This window comes from Natator depressus, chromosome 24, assembly GCF_965152275.1.
Source record: "Natator depressus isolate rNatDep1 chromosome 24, rNatDep2.hap1, whole genome shotgun sequence".
In the NCBI taxonomy this organism is placed as follows: Eukaryota; Metazoa; Chordata; order Testudines; family Cheloniidae; genus Natator; species Natator depressus.
In genome coordinates, this window is record NC_134257.1 from 10,433,515 (window position 1) to 10,447,904 (window position 14,390).

At 57.5% G+C, this 14,390-nt stretch overlaps 1 protein-coding gene across 1 annotated transcript in view; it reads left to right on the plus strand.

The window, feature by feature from the left end:
• The first annotated feature begins 918 nt into the window (after positions 1-918).
• The window catches only part of PEA15 (proliferation and apoptosis adaptor protein 15), a 39,585-nt gene continuing 26,113 nt past the window's right edge, over positions 919-14,390 (plus strand). Inside the window, exon 1 of the mRNA XM_074938257.1 lies at positions 919-1,074. The gene's annotated coding sequence lies outside the window, so the exon portion shown is untranslated. The remainder of the gene's footprint in view (positions 1,075-14,390) is intronic.

Below are 14,390 nucleotides of genomic sequence, written 5' to 3' on the forward strand. Positions count from 1 at the left end.
GCCTTTCATTGCCGGGTGACCCTACAATAACAAACCCCTGAGTGCGGCCTTTCATTGCCGGGTGACCCTACAGTAACAAACTCCTGAGTGCGGCCTTTCATTGCCGGGTGACCCTACAATAACAAACCCCTGAGTGCGGCCCAGGGTAACCAACTGTCCTGTGTGAAGGGATGATGGCAAGTGGCCAATGGGTGGGAATGCCCTTCTGGGAACTGGCAGGTTCTAGCCTCTGGGTCACCCTTTGGAGTCAGAAGTTCTGTCCCACTGGGTCTGGGCCCTGCTGCGGAGACAGGAGCTGCCCCTTTGCTGGGTGCAGCTTTGCTGGAAAGAAGGGAAAGGGGCCAACCCCGACCCCAGGGACAGGCTGAGAATCAGGGGCCAGCAGTGCCCATTTACGCTAGGTGAGGAGCCGGCCCCGGTGTGAACCCCCCGCCCCAGATGGCCGAGGTGAAACGAGACGCACCATTCAACCAGCTGGTGCAGCTGCCGTTGGCTTCTCAGCCCTCGGCCCCTTCCCCAGAGAACGGGCCAGTCTCACTTTCTGTTGGGAGCCGCTAGCCCCGGCTCTTGGCCACCCTGGGGTGTTTGGGTCGCTCATCCCCTGGGCGGGGGACAGGCTGGAGGCTGGGATTTCCAAAGGCACTGGGCTGATCCCAGCAAGCACCGCGTGCTCCCCTCGAAACTCCCCGTCGGGCCAACCAGCCGCACGCCCCCCGCCCCGGGGCTCTGGGGACGCCAGCCCCGGACTCGGGTGTCTCCGCGAAGGGGGCGGGCGCAGGGGCGGCGGCCTGTGGCAGGGGCGTGGGATGCGAAGGGTTAAATCCGCTGGCGGAGATCTCTCGGCTCCGCGCTCCGCAGCCCGGCGAGCCAGGAGGATGCAGACAAAGGCTCCTTCTCCCCCGCTCGCACTCAGGCGCTGACATCACCGGGCGCTCCGGGAGGCGAGCCCGGCCCGCAGCCAGGCGCGGCGGGACCGCCCCGAGCCCCAGCCCCGAGCGGACCGGCACCGGCGCAGCGCCCCCGACCCCTGCGGGTCTCCCCCAGCGCCTGGAGCCAGAGCCAGCCCCGGAGCCGGTAAGTTGCTGCAGCCGGGCTGGGCGGGGGGCGTCGGCGGGTTCCCAAAGTCACGCCTGGCCCCGGGAGGTTTGGCCCCGTCTCCCTGGAGCGCGGCGCCCGGAGCGGGAGGAATCGGGGGTTGATTCCCGGCTCGCACCCCGGCAAAGGGCCGGGCCTCTCCCAGCTCCTGCTCCGGGCCAGCCGCTGGCTCCCTGCGGAGCTCAGACTCCCCTGAGCGCCCGGCCACATGCAGCTGGCAGGGACCCACCCTGCGCCGGGGAGATGAGCCCCGACGCGCCCTCGCCCGCAGGACACCCCCCGCCCGCAGCTCAGCCCCGGGCGGGACCCTCGCACGTGCCGCTCCCGGCGGAACAAGGGCAGGGGCGAGATTTCGGTCCCCGCCGCCCCCAAGGAGCCCTGCCCGGCGCTGACGCCCCAGGGGCTCTGGGGGTCTCAGAGCAGCGCTGAGCTGGCTCCCGGCACAGCTGGGAGCAGACGCTGGAGGCGGCACTGTAAGGGTTAAAGATTGGTCTCTCTCTCTCTCTCTCTCTCTCTCTCTCTCTCTCTCACCCCGCGAAAGCACCAGGCTCCTCGTTCCCCCTTGTGCCTAGCTGGTGCAGCCCCCCGCCCCGGGTGTTGGGTATTAGGGAAGTGCCCGCGGAGCGCCGCCTGCTCTGTGCTCGATGCTGTACAAACACAGCTCCTATTCCGGAGAGGTGGCGAGCCTGGGAAATCTCTCTGCTGTCTCTCCCCTGGGGACCAGGCCAGTCCCTCCCGGCCCCACTGGAGCTGCAAATCCGCCCCGGACCCAAACCCCAGAGCTTCTGTTCTGGCAGCTCCCTGGAGTTGTTGGTTCCCCTTCCTCTCCCCCCATGGTCAGTTTCCATTTCTGTGGCTGCCTTTGCTAGTGCCCCAGCCCAGCTGCAGGGGGCTTCCCCCAAAGATCTGGAGGAAGAGGAGGGGATCGCAGGGCTGGGGCTGCCCAAAGGGGAAGTGGTGAAATCTAGAGGCAGGCAATGCCCACGCCAGGGAACAGCCATGTCACCGCCCGCCAGCATGATTCAGTGGCTGGCCAGGGAAGCTGTTGGATCCGGCTCTTTTCTGCTGGGGAAGGGAGGCTGTTTCAGGGCAGAGGTTTGGGCTGCCCTGGGACCCATTTTCAAAGGAAATCTCTGGGCAACACGGCAAACAGGAGCCCGGGAGGCTGCGTGGGAACCCCTGGGACTGTGGAAAGGGCGAGTTTTGTGGGAGATTTGGGTTCAGTCCCTACCTCTGCCTCCTTTCAGCTCCCCATATGTAACATGGGGGCAGCGTCTCTCCTGTGTCTGTTTCATTTGTGAGCTGGTTGGGGCAGGGACTCTGTCCTGGGGCAGTGCCTGGCACAATGGGGCCCTGCTCTTGGCTGCCGTAACACAGTTAGTCAACGGTGTTATGAATAATATCTCCCCTCTGCAAACTGAGAGCTGCTGATGAAAAGTGCTCACGCAGAGCGAGGTGGTGGTGGCGGCATTATCTTCCCAGCAGAAAACCCTCTCCAGGCCAGCTGTGTAGGGGCGAGAAGGGGGAAAGGATGCACTGGATGCTGTGCCATTCACAGCGTCGGGGCGTGGGCCACCATGCCAACTTTCCCAGCTGTTCTGTCTGCCCCTTAAGGCTATTTACTGCGAGTGCAGTAGGTACCCTGGGGTGATGTTCCTAACTGTGCCTAATCTCTGGCCACTAGTAGGCAACTGTGGGTTGCTGGGAGACATGGTCAGTATGAGGCAGTGGGGTGCAGGGGTTAGATCTGGGGGAGCTGGGAGTCAGGTTCTATCTCCAGCCCTGGAGGGGAGTACGGTCTAGATGCTAGGGCACAGGGCGGAGTCAGGATACCTGGGTTCTATCCCCACCTCTGCTGCTGACTCTGTGTGTGGCCTTGGACATGTCGTATCCTCTGTGCCTCTGTTTACCTGCCCATCACATCGGGCTGATGATCCTGAGTTCTCCTTGGGAGGCAGGGAGCTATTTCTAGAGAGCCTATGCCCTTGGATGAAAGGTGTGGGAGGTGTAGTTATTGTCGATCCTCTGGGACTCCCCTGATTGCTGCGAATCTGCCATTCCTGGGCTGTAGCCACCTGCATGTGAGTGGCCAAGCAGGAGCCCCTGAGATGGAAACATCTCTGGTGCTGGGTGACTGACTTGTGACTTTGGGGAAAGATTTGGGGCCTGGTCCTCATTTGCTCCAAGGTCCCTGCAGACCCCTCTGGCAGGAACTATAATTGACAACCCCCCTCTGTCCTGTGAAGGAGAATCCAGGGCCCTGTGTATCTAGACCTAGAGATCCCCCCCCCCCCCCCAGCCATGCACCCACCGTCTCCCGGCACACACACCCACAGCAGACGCTCAGCTGTTCGGAGAGCAGTGGAAGTGCCTGTCTCTAGAATGAGACTCCAGCTCTTGGTCTAGACAAACTCGTGCACACAGGACGCCAGGTAACCCAGCCCTGCAGTTACCCACAGCCTGGCCGTGGCCCTGGCACTGGATTTCTGCCCCGGAGTCCTGCAGGAGTGAGCAGGCTGCCTTCCCAAGAGCTCAGGGCTGGGCTCTCCAAAGACCTCGCTCCCATCCAGGTACATGAACTGACTTTTCTGTGCCCAGTGTGCTGAAAATCCTGGGTCCCCACCCCCAGCCCAGTGCCCTTCCCCCAGGGCTGTCTCCTCTCTCCTGGCAGCTGACACAGACTCTAATCCTGTGGCTCTTTGGCTGTCTGTGGCGGGGGAACTGGTCACTTGTCCTGCTGCCCCGCAGCGAAAGTTGCTGTGGCTGCGATTGTCAACAGAGATGCGGGTTTTCAGGGAGCACTTCCTGAAAATCTGAGCTCTTTAAGGCACCCCAAACTGGGGCTCCTAAACCCCACACCACTGGGGAAACCCACGGGCCTGAGTGTGCTCACCCTGAGCAAAAGAGCTTACAGGGCCCTTGTCGTCTTGTTCCCTCCCTCCCCCAACGCCCACCGTCCATCAGCCCCTCCCCAATCTCCCAGCCCTGCACTGGTGGATACTGGCTGCATCCTTCCTAGGGTAGCTATGACCCCTGCTGTGACAGCCCGAGCCCTCCTGCAGGACATGGCTCCGCCATCGTGGGAGGAAGGGGAGCGTTGCTGAGGGTAAGAGGCGAAAGGAAGCAGAGACTGGGTCTCATCGGTCACGCTCCAGCCAGCAGCGCAGAAAGCCTGTGTTCTCGAGCCTGCTCCATACGCTTTAATGGGGCAGGAGCTGGCAGATTAACTCCAGCGCCAGGATCCGGGCCACTTGTCTCTGAGCCGAACCACGAGGCAGTGCTGCGGAGACCCCTCGAGAGCAGCCATCCAAGCCTCTGTGCAGAGACCGGTCGCGATGCCCCGTCCTGGCGTGGAGCCAAATGAAGGGGCAGAGGGTGGGCTACTGGAGAGAGGTTAAGGCGAGATTTCCCAGCTGTCAGGCCGAGCGGGAAAGGGGCAGAGATGGGGAGAAGGAGTGCAGGGGAAAGGGGACAGATTGGAAGTGTGAGTGTGATGCGGGCGTTGGCCAGGCTGCATCATGTGACGGGTTCTATAATCTCCTTTCACAGGCATCTTCCCCCCCCACACCCTCAGGGCCTTTGGTGACTAAACAATCGCATCGGAAATTGCTCGCGGCTCTCATCACATCCCCTCCATATGTCTCATCAGCACACAGGCTGTGGTGCATGGCAGAGAACCCCTTCCCCGTCCCCATGCGGCTGCTGCCCCGTCTGTATCCCAGTGTGATCACCAGCTCCTCTCCCACCCGGACAGCTAGGGCTGTGCCCCAGTGCTCTCACAATCATGTGCATGCAACTGCTGTGACTCTTGCCAGGAGGGCAGGTACTTGTGCAGCCAGGGGGCGGGGGGTGCAGTCTTACCCAGCCCTGCAGTTGGCTGTTTTGGATTCTTGGACCTGCGGATCAGCCGGCTAAAACCCCTGAGCCCCATCCTCTCCCGTGGGATGTGAGTCACTCCCTCGGAAGTCTGACTGCTGGGAGTAGACCCCTTTCTCCTTCTGTTGTTGCCAGCCGTCTGTGTTCACCGTCAGGAACTGCTGCAGGCCGGCTGGAGTTCTATGTGTCTGACAGTACATAGAGGCCCCAAGGGCACTGCACAGACACAGTCTCTGCTCTCAAGAATCTGAATAAACCAGACAGACAAGTATGGGAAGGGAAACTGAGTCCCAGAGAGGGAAAGTGACCTGCCCAAGGCAAGCCAGGCATAGAACTCAGGTCTCCTGAGTGCCAGCGCTGTGCCCTCCCCACTGTACCTCTGTATGTGCCAAACTTGTCATAACAGCCCTCTCTGTGGGCCATGACAGGACCTTAGGCATTAAAGACACGGTCTTCTACCACTTGAGCTAAAGGAGCAGCTCTGTTAGCAGGCGGCAGTAGTAGGGCCTTATCCTCATCCTCTGACCAGCCACTAGAGGCAGACATGTCACAGATGCCATCCGCATGTCAAGGGGGCACCGAAGTCGCAAACACAGGGGAAACAGTTGAGAATTTCACCAGTTTAATGGTGGAGGAACCTGGGACCCAAAATGTCCGTGTTTCCCATCATTGTGTCATCACTCTGCCCTTTCCGAAAGCTCCACGCCCATGTGCCCTGCCCCTTATCTCTGTGAGCCCTGGGCTCTGCTCCCCACTCCCTGGACCTCTCTGCTGTCCATGGAGCCCGTGGGCAGCCAACCCCACAAGCCGTGTAACTTTGTCATTTGCTTTCTCTTGTGAGTTGGTCCCTTCGGCTGCCTCCCTGTCAGTGTCTCTGTTGGCTCCTGACCGATGGCTCTGGCTATTTGCTCACCTTCCTAGCCAGCGTCTCCCCCTGTCCCAGACTGTTAGCAGGGCTGTCCCTCATTCCCCATCCAGGCACCTCCATCACTCATTAGTGGGGTAAATCCTTGGCTGGCTGTATCTCTAGCCACACATTGACACTATCTATCCATCTTCATATATGTATGTCCCCTTATATCCCATCCCCGTACGCAGCCCTTTAATGTTCCTCTAGTTATCTAGCTAATCCAGTATCAGGGAGTAGCCGTGTTAGTCTATATCCACAAAAACAAGGAGGAGTCCAGTGGCACCTTAAAGACTAACAGATTTATTTGGGCATAAGCTTTCGTGGCTAAAAAATGCATGCATGCTTGTGAAGAAGTGGGGGGTTTGCCTGATGGCCCATGCCCCTGCCTGTTGGCCCGTCCCCTCTGCCCCATGCTCTGGGTAGGACCCGGGTGGGTCACTGATGAAAGGCAGAGGGGGACCCTCCATGCAGCCTCGCTCTGTTCAGGGCGATGGGGAGGGGGCACTGAATCCATAGCACCCCCCTCCCAGAACTGGGCCTGATTTCTGCTGCCAGACATGCCCACACACTCAAGTACATCAACACATAACATGCTCGTCGCACACTCAGGCTCCCTGAGACGCACCCTCCCTGACCTCCATGGAGACACACACCACGACACACTGACTGCACACGCACTGTGTCTGTACACACAAGTGTGACACCCTCATCCAGACAGCCACCCACCCGCTGCATTCACCACACATACACACGCACCTTCCTGCACAACACACCCCTGCTGCACACACAACCTTGCACACTCGTGCTCGCCACACCCATGTGCAAGATACACCCCACCCAACACATCCCTCTGTTCCCCACAGCACAGGCTCACCACAATCACTCCCCAGTCACACTCATTACACACTCAGTGCACGCTCACCACGCTCATTTCACATGCACACCCACCCAACACAACACACGCTTACTCTGCACGCTATCACGCACCTGCCGCGCTCACTGTGTACCCGCTCCCAATCCACCCCCACACTGATTACACAGACAAGCTCCTCACACACACACCCTCGCCTAGCAGAAAATGAACCTTCCTCTCTTTGTGAGTTGCTGGGACCTTGGTTCCCCCCACCATGTCCTGACTGGACTGAAATGTCTCTCCCACAACAGCGAATGGGGCCATTGGCTCCTCTGCTCTGCCAGTCCCCAGGCCATGGATTTGGCCCCAAAATGGCCACTGAGGATTGGGGAGGTGGGACAAACCCTAGTGAAACTGCCCTCCCCATCCCCCCTGTGCAATGACACATGATCAAAAGTGCTAACTGGCCAGGCTGAAGTATGGCTCCCTAGGACAGGCAGAGAGGAGCCTCTGGGGGCCCTGCTGGCACAGGACAGGGCAGGCCGTGCCTCCAGTTTATGGGCAAGTCTGGGCAGGGACCAAGAAGCTTGCCAAAGGCTCTGCAAAATGGACGAGACATTCCCCTCAATCCAGCCCTCTTCGCCCTGGGGACACTGGGTGGTCGCTGGGAAGGCTGCTAAACCCAACCAGGGATAGGTAAGGCAGGCCGGGAGCCAGCGAGAGCCCAAGGATCTGTCTCTGTCCGTCAACCTCAGTAATTAATCTTCCCCCCCCGCCCTTTGTAACCATCACCGTATGGTGTGGCGGGTATTGTGCTTCCAGAGTGAGGTCTCGGGGGCTGGCGGAGATGAAGGGTTAGCAGCAGATTCCCCCCCCCCGCCCCCCCAGCAGCAACTGCACCAGGTTTATCCATCAGGGATGGTGTTTTCTAATCCCATCTAAGAGCAGCGCTGACTGTTGTGTGGGGGAAGAGGCAAGATTTTCCTCCAGGGCGGGGGGGGTGGCTGATGGACCTATCTATCCCCAGATACCTCCTTGACGTGATCTATCGATCGACCTGTGTATGTCGTACCTGCCGCTAAGGCTGCTGTCATCTGACCCTGCCCTGCTTATCACTCGTCTGGGGTGATTGTCCCGACTCCTGGGGACAGGGTGTGGTCACCTGGAGTCTCTAACTAATGTCTCCCAGGTGAAAGCATCAGACGCCAGCCAGGCTGGGCTGCGTCTGTGATTAGAACGATGCTTCCCACAGCGTCTGTCATCTGAGCACTTCCCAGTGCTTTAGAAACAGTCATTAAGGCCTCTTTGGTAGAGGCCAATGCCATTATTTCCATTTTACACAGAGAGAAACTGAGGCACAGGGAGACCGTGAGTTTGCCCAAAGTGACAGAGCTAGTCAGAGCTGGGAATGGAACCCAGGAGACCCCACTTCCCTATGTGTATAGACCTAATGACACTCCCCATGTGTCTTGTCCCAGCTGGCAGCTCATCTGGTGTACGACCTGGTACTGGCCCCGTGGGCATTGCAGGTCTTCCTGGGGCACAGCTTGGTCTATGCCTGCCAAGCAACAATTTCTCCCTGACAAGGCTTGAACTAGGGCTCCTCTCTTCCCAGCATCACAGCCTTACGAGATGGGCTAAAGGAGGCTCCCCCAACAGCTGTCACTAGTAGGGCTTTTATCTTCATTGCAAGGCTTTCAGCTGGGAGAAACCATTACGTGTGTGGAGGGGAGGATGTGGAGACTCAATGTCTGACAGCTCCCAACGCCACTTGGCTCCTCTAGCTAAGGAAGTCATGCATGGCAGGCAGCCCAGAAGAGGTTAACCCAGCAGCAGCTCCTGGATGTAGCCTCAGAATAGGGCCATGGTCCCCACAAAGTGTCCCCTACTGCTGCACCCCTGCACTGCTATGCTGTGGCCATGGGCGCATCTAGCTGGGTATCCTGCTTCCAGCAATGGCCGGCACCAGCCGCTTCAGAGGAAGGAGCACAAGACCACGCAGTGATGGGAGAACCTGCTGCACCCTGGTCAGTTCCCTCCTGACCCCTTGGCTTCTGCCCTGAAGCATGACGCTGCTGGTGATTTGCATAGCAAAAATATTCCACCAATGGGCTTACCATCTCCCCGCTACAGAGAGTTGGCCAATCACATCAGGTGTTTTCTTTGCCCTTCCCCAGTGTCGCTCTGCTGGGAAATCTGCCCAGATGGCTCTTTTGGCATCAAAACTATGAGAGAATCTGAACCACCTGTCCCAATTTTTCCTTGGTGGGGGGGCAAGAAGGGGAGGTTGGGGAGATGTTATCTGGCTGCAGGTGCAAAACAGGGTACTAGAGCTGGCTACTAGAGCTGGCCACTAGAGCTGGCTGAATCGTTGTTTTCTTTTTTGTTCGCTTTGTCCCCCTCCCCTCCTTACGCACTGGTTGTTTTGAAAAGTCGGGGGCGGGCGAGGATGGGGGGGGGGTTCTGGTTTGGATGGGAATGAACATTTTCAAAATTACTGGTGAAACAAGAAGTAAAAAAACCAACCCCAACCTGCCATTTTAGGTCAAACAAAACATTTTTGCTTTGACAAAGATCCGCGTGATTCATTTAGATTTTGAGCACCGTTAGATGGGTTTGCCTTTTTTCCAAACGCAACTGAAGGAAATTTTTAAAGTCATTTTTAAATTGAAAAAAAACCCAACGGATCTCTCCTTCCCCTCCCAACCCCCAGATTTGTTTTGTTCTGAAGGGAACAATTTCAGTGCAAGTGACATGAAATTAGCGAAACATTTGTTTGGTTGAATTGGCATTTACCTCCCAAGTTTTGGCCAAAAATTGTCATCCATTTCTATGGAGAGCTGAGAAAAGAGCAAAGTGGTTCCAGAATAGGGTGGGTTTGCCAGCCTAGCGGGCTCATGTTTAACCTGTGCTGAAATGGGCTGGAAAAACCCTTCCTGTTTTGTGTAGTTCCCCCTTTGGTTTAAAATATTTTCTTCTGACCAGGATTCGCAGAAGGAAGTGGGATCTAGGGCTTAAAGTGGGGGGCAGGAACATCTGGGCTCTATTCCCATCTCTGGGAGGGAGAGTGGTCTCATCATTATATCAAAGGAGTAGGAATCAGGACGTCTGGGTCCCACTGGCTCTAGGAGGGGACTGGGGTCTAGTGGCTTGAGCAGGGGGCTAGCGGTAAGAACTGGTTTCTATTCCTGATTCTGCTGTAGGCTTTCAGAAAACCCTTGGGTGAGTCATTCTGTGACTCAGTTTCCTTATCTGTTCAACATGTGGATGATGATACTTGTCCCCTTGCTCAGCAGCTTTGGAAGGCTCAGTTCAGGAATGTTTGGAAAGTGCTTGGAGAGAAGTGACTGCATCCTTGCAAAGTCCTGTGGTGAGCTGGGCTAGTGCGAGAGTGCACTCCCACTGCCCTCTACTGGATGAATTAGAGCTGCTCCTCTGTGTGTCATAGGCCCTGTAGTGCTGACAGCTGATGGTGATTCCCTGGCAGGGGGCTGTGCTTTTGGAGCAGGAGGATCTGAGTTCTGTTCCTCTGAATTTCCCCAGCATGCAGCATGGTGACTAGCCTCCTCTGGGAACAAACTGCTGTCCCAGAAACAGTTAACACATCAGGCCTGTCTCTGAAAGGCCTCTCTCTCTCTGGGTGTCAGTGCTGTGCTTGCAGTACAGGGCTGCCAGTCACTTGGCATTGTCCCGGGGAGTTGGGTGCTTGGAATCATCAAACAAAAGGCCCATTGTTTGGGGCGCGCACCAACCGCCCCACTCTGCTCGTCTTTTGTTTGTGTCCCTGAGCTTTTCTGCATGGTTCCAGCAGCCGACCGGACATTCCATTCCATTTCCGGGGGGGCCTGCTTGCTGGAGGATTTGCGTTGACTGGCCAAGTTAGATCCAAAGTGTCTGTGTGTGGGGAGAGGTGTTGGGGGGGTGGGGAGCACAATTCAGGGGTGTGAGAAGAGCACGAGGGGCACCGTTTCTTGGAGCTGAGGGCGACGGAGCGAGATCAGAGGAAGGAAAGAAAGATGGGGAAAAAGCGAAGGAATGGGAAAGTGGGGGGAGAGAGGGAATCGGCTCTGTTGCCTTGTTCAACTTGATATTATTTCCAGCTGTCTGGAGGAAACTCGAACCTGCCAATGCTCTCAGCAGACACGGGGGATCTCAGTCCAGGGTCAGGTTAAACGTTCCACATCTGCTACAGTGGGAATTCCACTGAGCCAGATTCCCCCGCCCAGCCTCAAGGGGCTGAAACCCAGGGCCCTCCCCAGCGTCACGTGCCTGGTGGTGGCTGAGCCCCGGGTCCAAAATCTCTGCTCCTCTGGGCCCTGTGACACTCGCAAGGAAGCAGCTGCCCTGGGAGGCCTGTGGTCCTGTGGGGGTTGAGGAATAGGTATGCCAAGAGCCTGCAATGGGGGCGGGAGAGGGAGGGGGGCAGGAGGAAGCAGCATGGAAGGAGGTGGAGCCATAGGGTCACTCAGCTCCGCTGCATCCTGCCCCTTGCCAGCCCCCTGGTGCAGAGAGCGGAGGGGAAGCACATTGTGCTGGCGAGAAGGGAGGCTAGCGGGGGCCATTGCTGGCCAAGTAATGGGGCTTTGGGGGAGGGGGTCCCACAGCTCCTCAGTCACACTCAGGCCCCTCTGCAAGTGGTGGCTGGGAATGGCCCTCTGAGAATCCCCCTGGGGTGGCATGAAGGGTCTGAACCCACCCAACCTCGGCACAGGGGGTATGGCTGGAATGCCTTGGACCCTGCCCGTTCTCTGCTTGCTGGGGCCATAGAGGCACTATGGGGAGCAGAGCATAGGTTAGAGCAGCCCTGAGGCTGCTCTAACTGACACTGCACAGCCCTAGAATATGGAGAGTGCAAAGATGGCTTAAAGCCTCCTGCTCTGGCACAGGTAGGGAGCTGACTGAGAATCAGGCCCTAGAATCCCAGCCTTCACTCCAGGGAGCTCTCAGGGGGTCATGGTTGGTGCCTTGTTAACAGGAAGATATTGACGTGCTCAAGAGGGCTGAGAAATGATTCAGAGAAAGGATCATGGGCTGGTGGAGTGGGGGAGATGAGAGCTGGCTCCATAAGACAGAGAGAGGGCATGACAAGGGTCTGCAGGCAGGGAGAGGGATGCGCTGAGTGCTGTAACCAGGAGCAGGGGGTGAGGGAAACTAGTCCGAGCTGGGGAAAGTCTCCCAAGGGAATCTAGGTGGGAGGGGAAACTGAGGCACAGAGTGGGGAAGGGACTTGCCCAAGGCCATCCAGCATGGCAGTGGCACAGATGGAACCCAGATCTCCTGACTTCCAGGCCAGGCAGTGAGCCATGGAGCCAAATTGCTCCCAAGTAAGGCCTGGCTGGGCGATGGGTTGCATCGTCCTCTCCCTTCCAAGAGGATGCGCTGAGCTTCTTGCTTTCATGTCCCTTGCTACGACCTAGCCTTGCGGGACACACGGGAATGATGCAGCAGGCGGCGTGCACAAATAGTCTGTGGCTGCAGCGGCCACCAAACATCTGGCTGACGTGTAGGAGGCAGCGTGGAGCAGTGGTTAGGGGCTGCTGGGGCCTCAGAACTCCTGGGTTCTCCTGCCAGCTCTACCCAGGGCTGGCTGTGCGACCTCAGGGGTGTTGCTTCGCCTCCCTTGTTATTTGCAAAACAAACAACATTCTTGCAACAGTTTTTGCTGCTGTTTGTCAGAATTCAAAATGGGAAAAATTCCATGGGTTGGGATTGAGGGGCACCAGCAGAACTGGGGGAGGGGAAGTCCAGGGCTGGGATAGTAGGGGGCTGCAGGTCAGGATTAAGGGGCATCAGCAGAACTGTGGGGATGGGGCGAGCTTGGGGCTGGGATAGCAGGGTGCTGTGGGTCAGGACTGAGAGGCACTGACAGAACTGCATGGGGGGAGCCTGTACAGAGACACCTCACGCTGTCCTGTGGGCGAGCCAGCCACATGACACATTTACAGCTTATTACATGGAAAATAAGCCAACTCCAGCGCATAAGTTTTTGTTGTTTTTAAAAATTGCTTCTGGAGCGATTGGTTGTGTAACAAATGATGCTTTGCCATTGGGATGGCACCTCACCAGGGCCTGGGCACTCTTCCAGCACTTCCTGCAGAGGAATTGGCTCAACACGCTCTTTGCTGCTTCTGGAGGTGTTTTCCTCCTCGGAGAATTGCTCTGTGCAGGTGCTGAGGGGAAGCTGGGAGCGGGGGTGGAGGGGGGGCACAGCATGGAGCAGGGCACAGAACCCTGAGCTGGGAGTCGTGAGATCTGATGTCAAGGGACCACTGTGATCATCTAGTTTGACCTCCTGGATACCCAGGGCAGAGAATGGCCCTGAGTTAATTCCTGTTGGAACCAGAGCAGACCTTCTAAGCAAACATCCAATCTTGATTTTAAAGCTGGCCAGTGATGGAGAATCAACCGTGACCCTCGATCACCATCGTACCTGGTCACTCCACACCGCAGCCAAGATCAGGTGGTGTCCCTTATCTCGACTGGCTCTTCAGGAGTACGGGGTGCTGGCAGGGGTCACTGGGTCAGGGAGAGTCCAGGTTTTCCCAGGCTCTGCACGTTCCCATCTGGGGTTGTTCCCTGGCTTCCACGTGGTCAGACTGTTCCCGGTCTTTGCCGCCGCAGCTCTCGTGTGCACCAAGGTTTACATCTGAGGCCAGTGCCGGGAGAGAGCCGTTCAGAAGACACCGGCTTCTCCACGGTCCTCAGCGCTCTCTTGACGGTTGAAAACGTGACCCTTATTTCCAGTCGGAATTTGTCTCGCTTCATTGAGACCTGTGTGCCCGAGTAGGTGCCCAGCCTGAGCTGTTGAAGTGAATGCACCCTAATGGCCTTTTACATGCCAAAGGGCCAGTTCTCCCGCCTTGCTCGGACACCCATCTCTGGGCACCTCGTCGGCTCTCCTGAAATCCCTGTGAGGAGGGGAGGATTATCCCTTAGACTGTCAACTCGTTGGGGCAGAGACTGTGTTTGTACAGCACCTGGGGCCCTGCTCTACGACTGGGGCAGCTACCGATCAGTAGCACTGCCCTCCCGTGTCTCAGATGGGGGAGCCAGGGTAGAGGGGGACTGAGGCAGAACCTTGGGCACCAGTGTCACAAGGGTTTTGAGGATCTCAGTGGCACCGAAGTTTTGGACTTAGGTGGCAGAGCAAGCTGTGTTAGCATCCCCCCAAAATAATTCTGCAAATAGCCAAGCAACAGTCACTGAATCTGCCAAGGCTAAATCGGTTCTTCATTGGCCGCAATCGGCTGGCCGTGGTTTTGCCCCACAGACGCTCATCTGCAAATCTGTAAACAAGCAGCCGGAGGAAGAGCTCTTCCTGCTTCAGAGATTAAAAAAACCCTTTTGAATCAATCTCGGAACTCGCTGCAAAACTGAAAGGGTGGCAGGGCATGTGCCATGGTTAAATCCACGTACAAACCCACCCGGCGCAGGATCGATATGAACGAGGGGGCTCAGCTCCCCTGGGGGACAGCAATGACTTCCCCCATGCGATCCCCCGAACTGGGACTTGTGCCGAACAGCTCTGAGATCAACAGCCCGCTGGGGGCTGAGGTCCGATCTGTCTTCTGTGCTGGATGCTCTCCAAAGAAACGGACACATAGCAGAAAGCACCTGCATCACACGGGACTGTCTGGAGAAAGCCAGCCTCTGGAT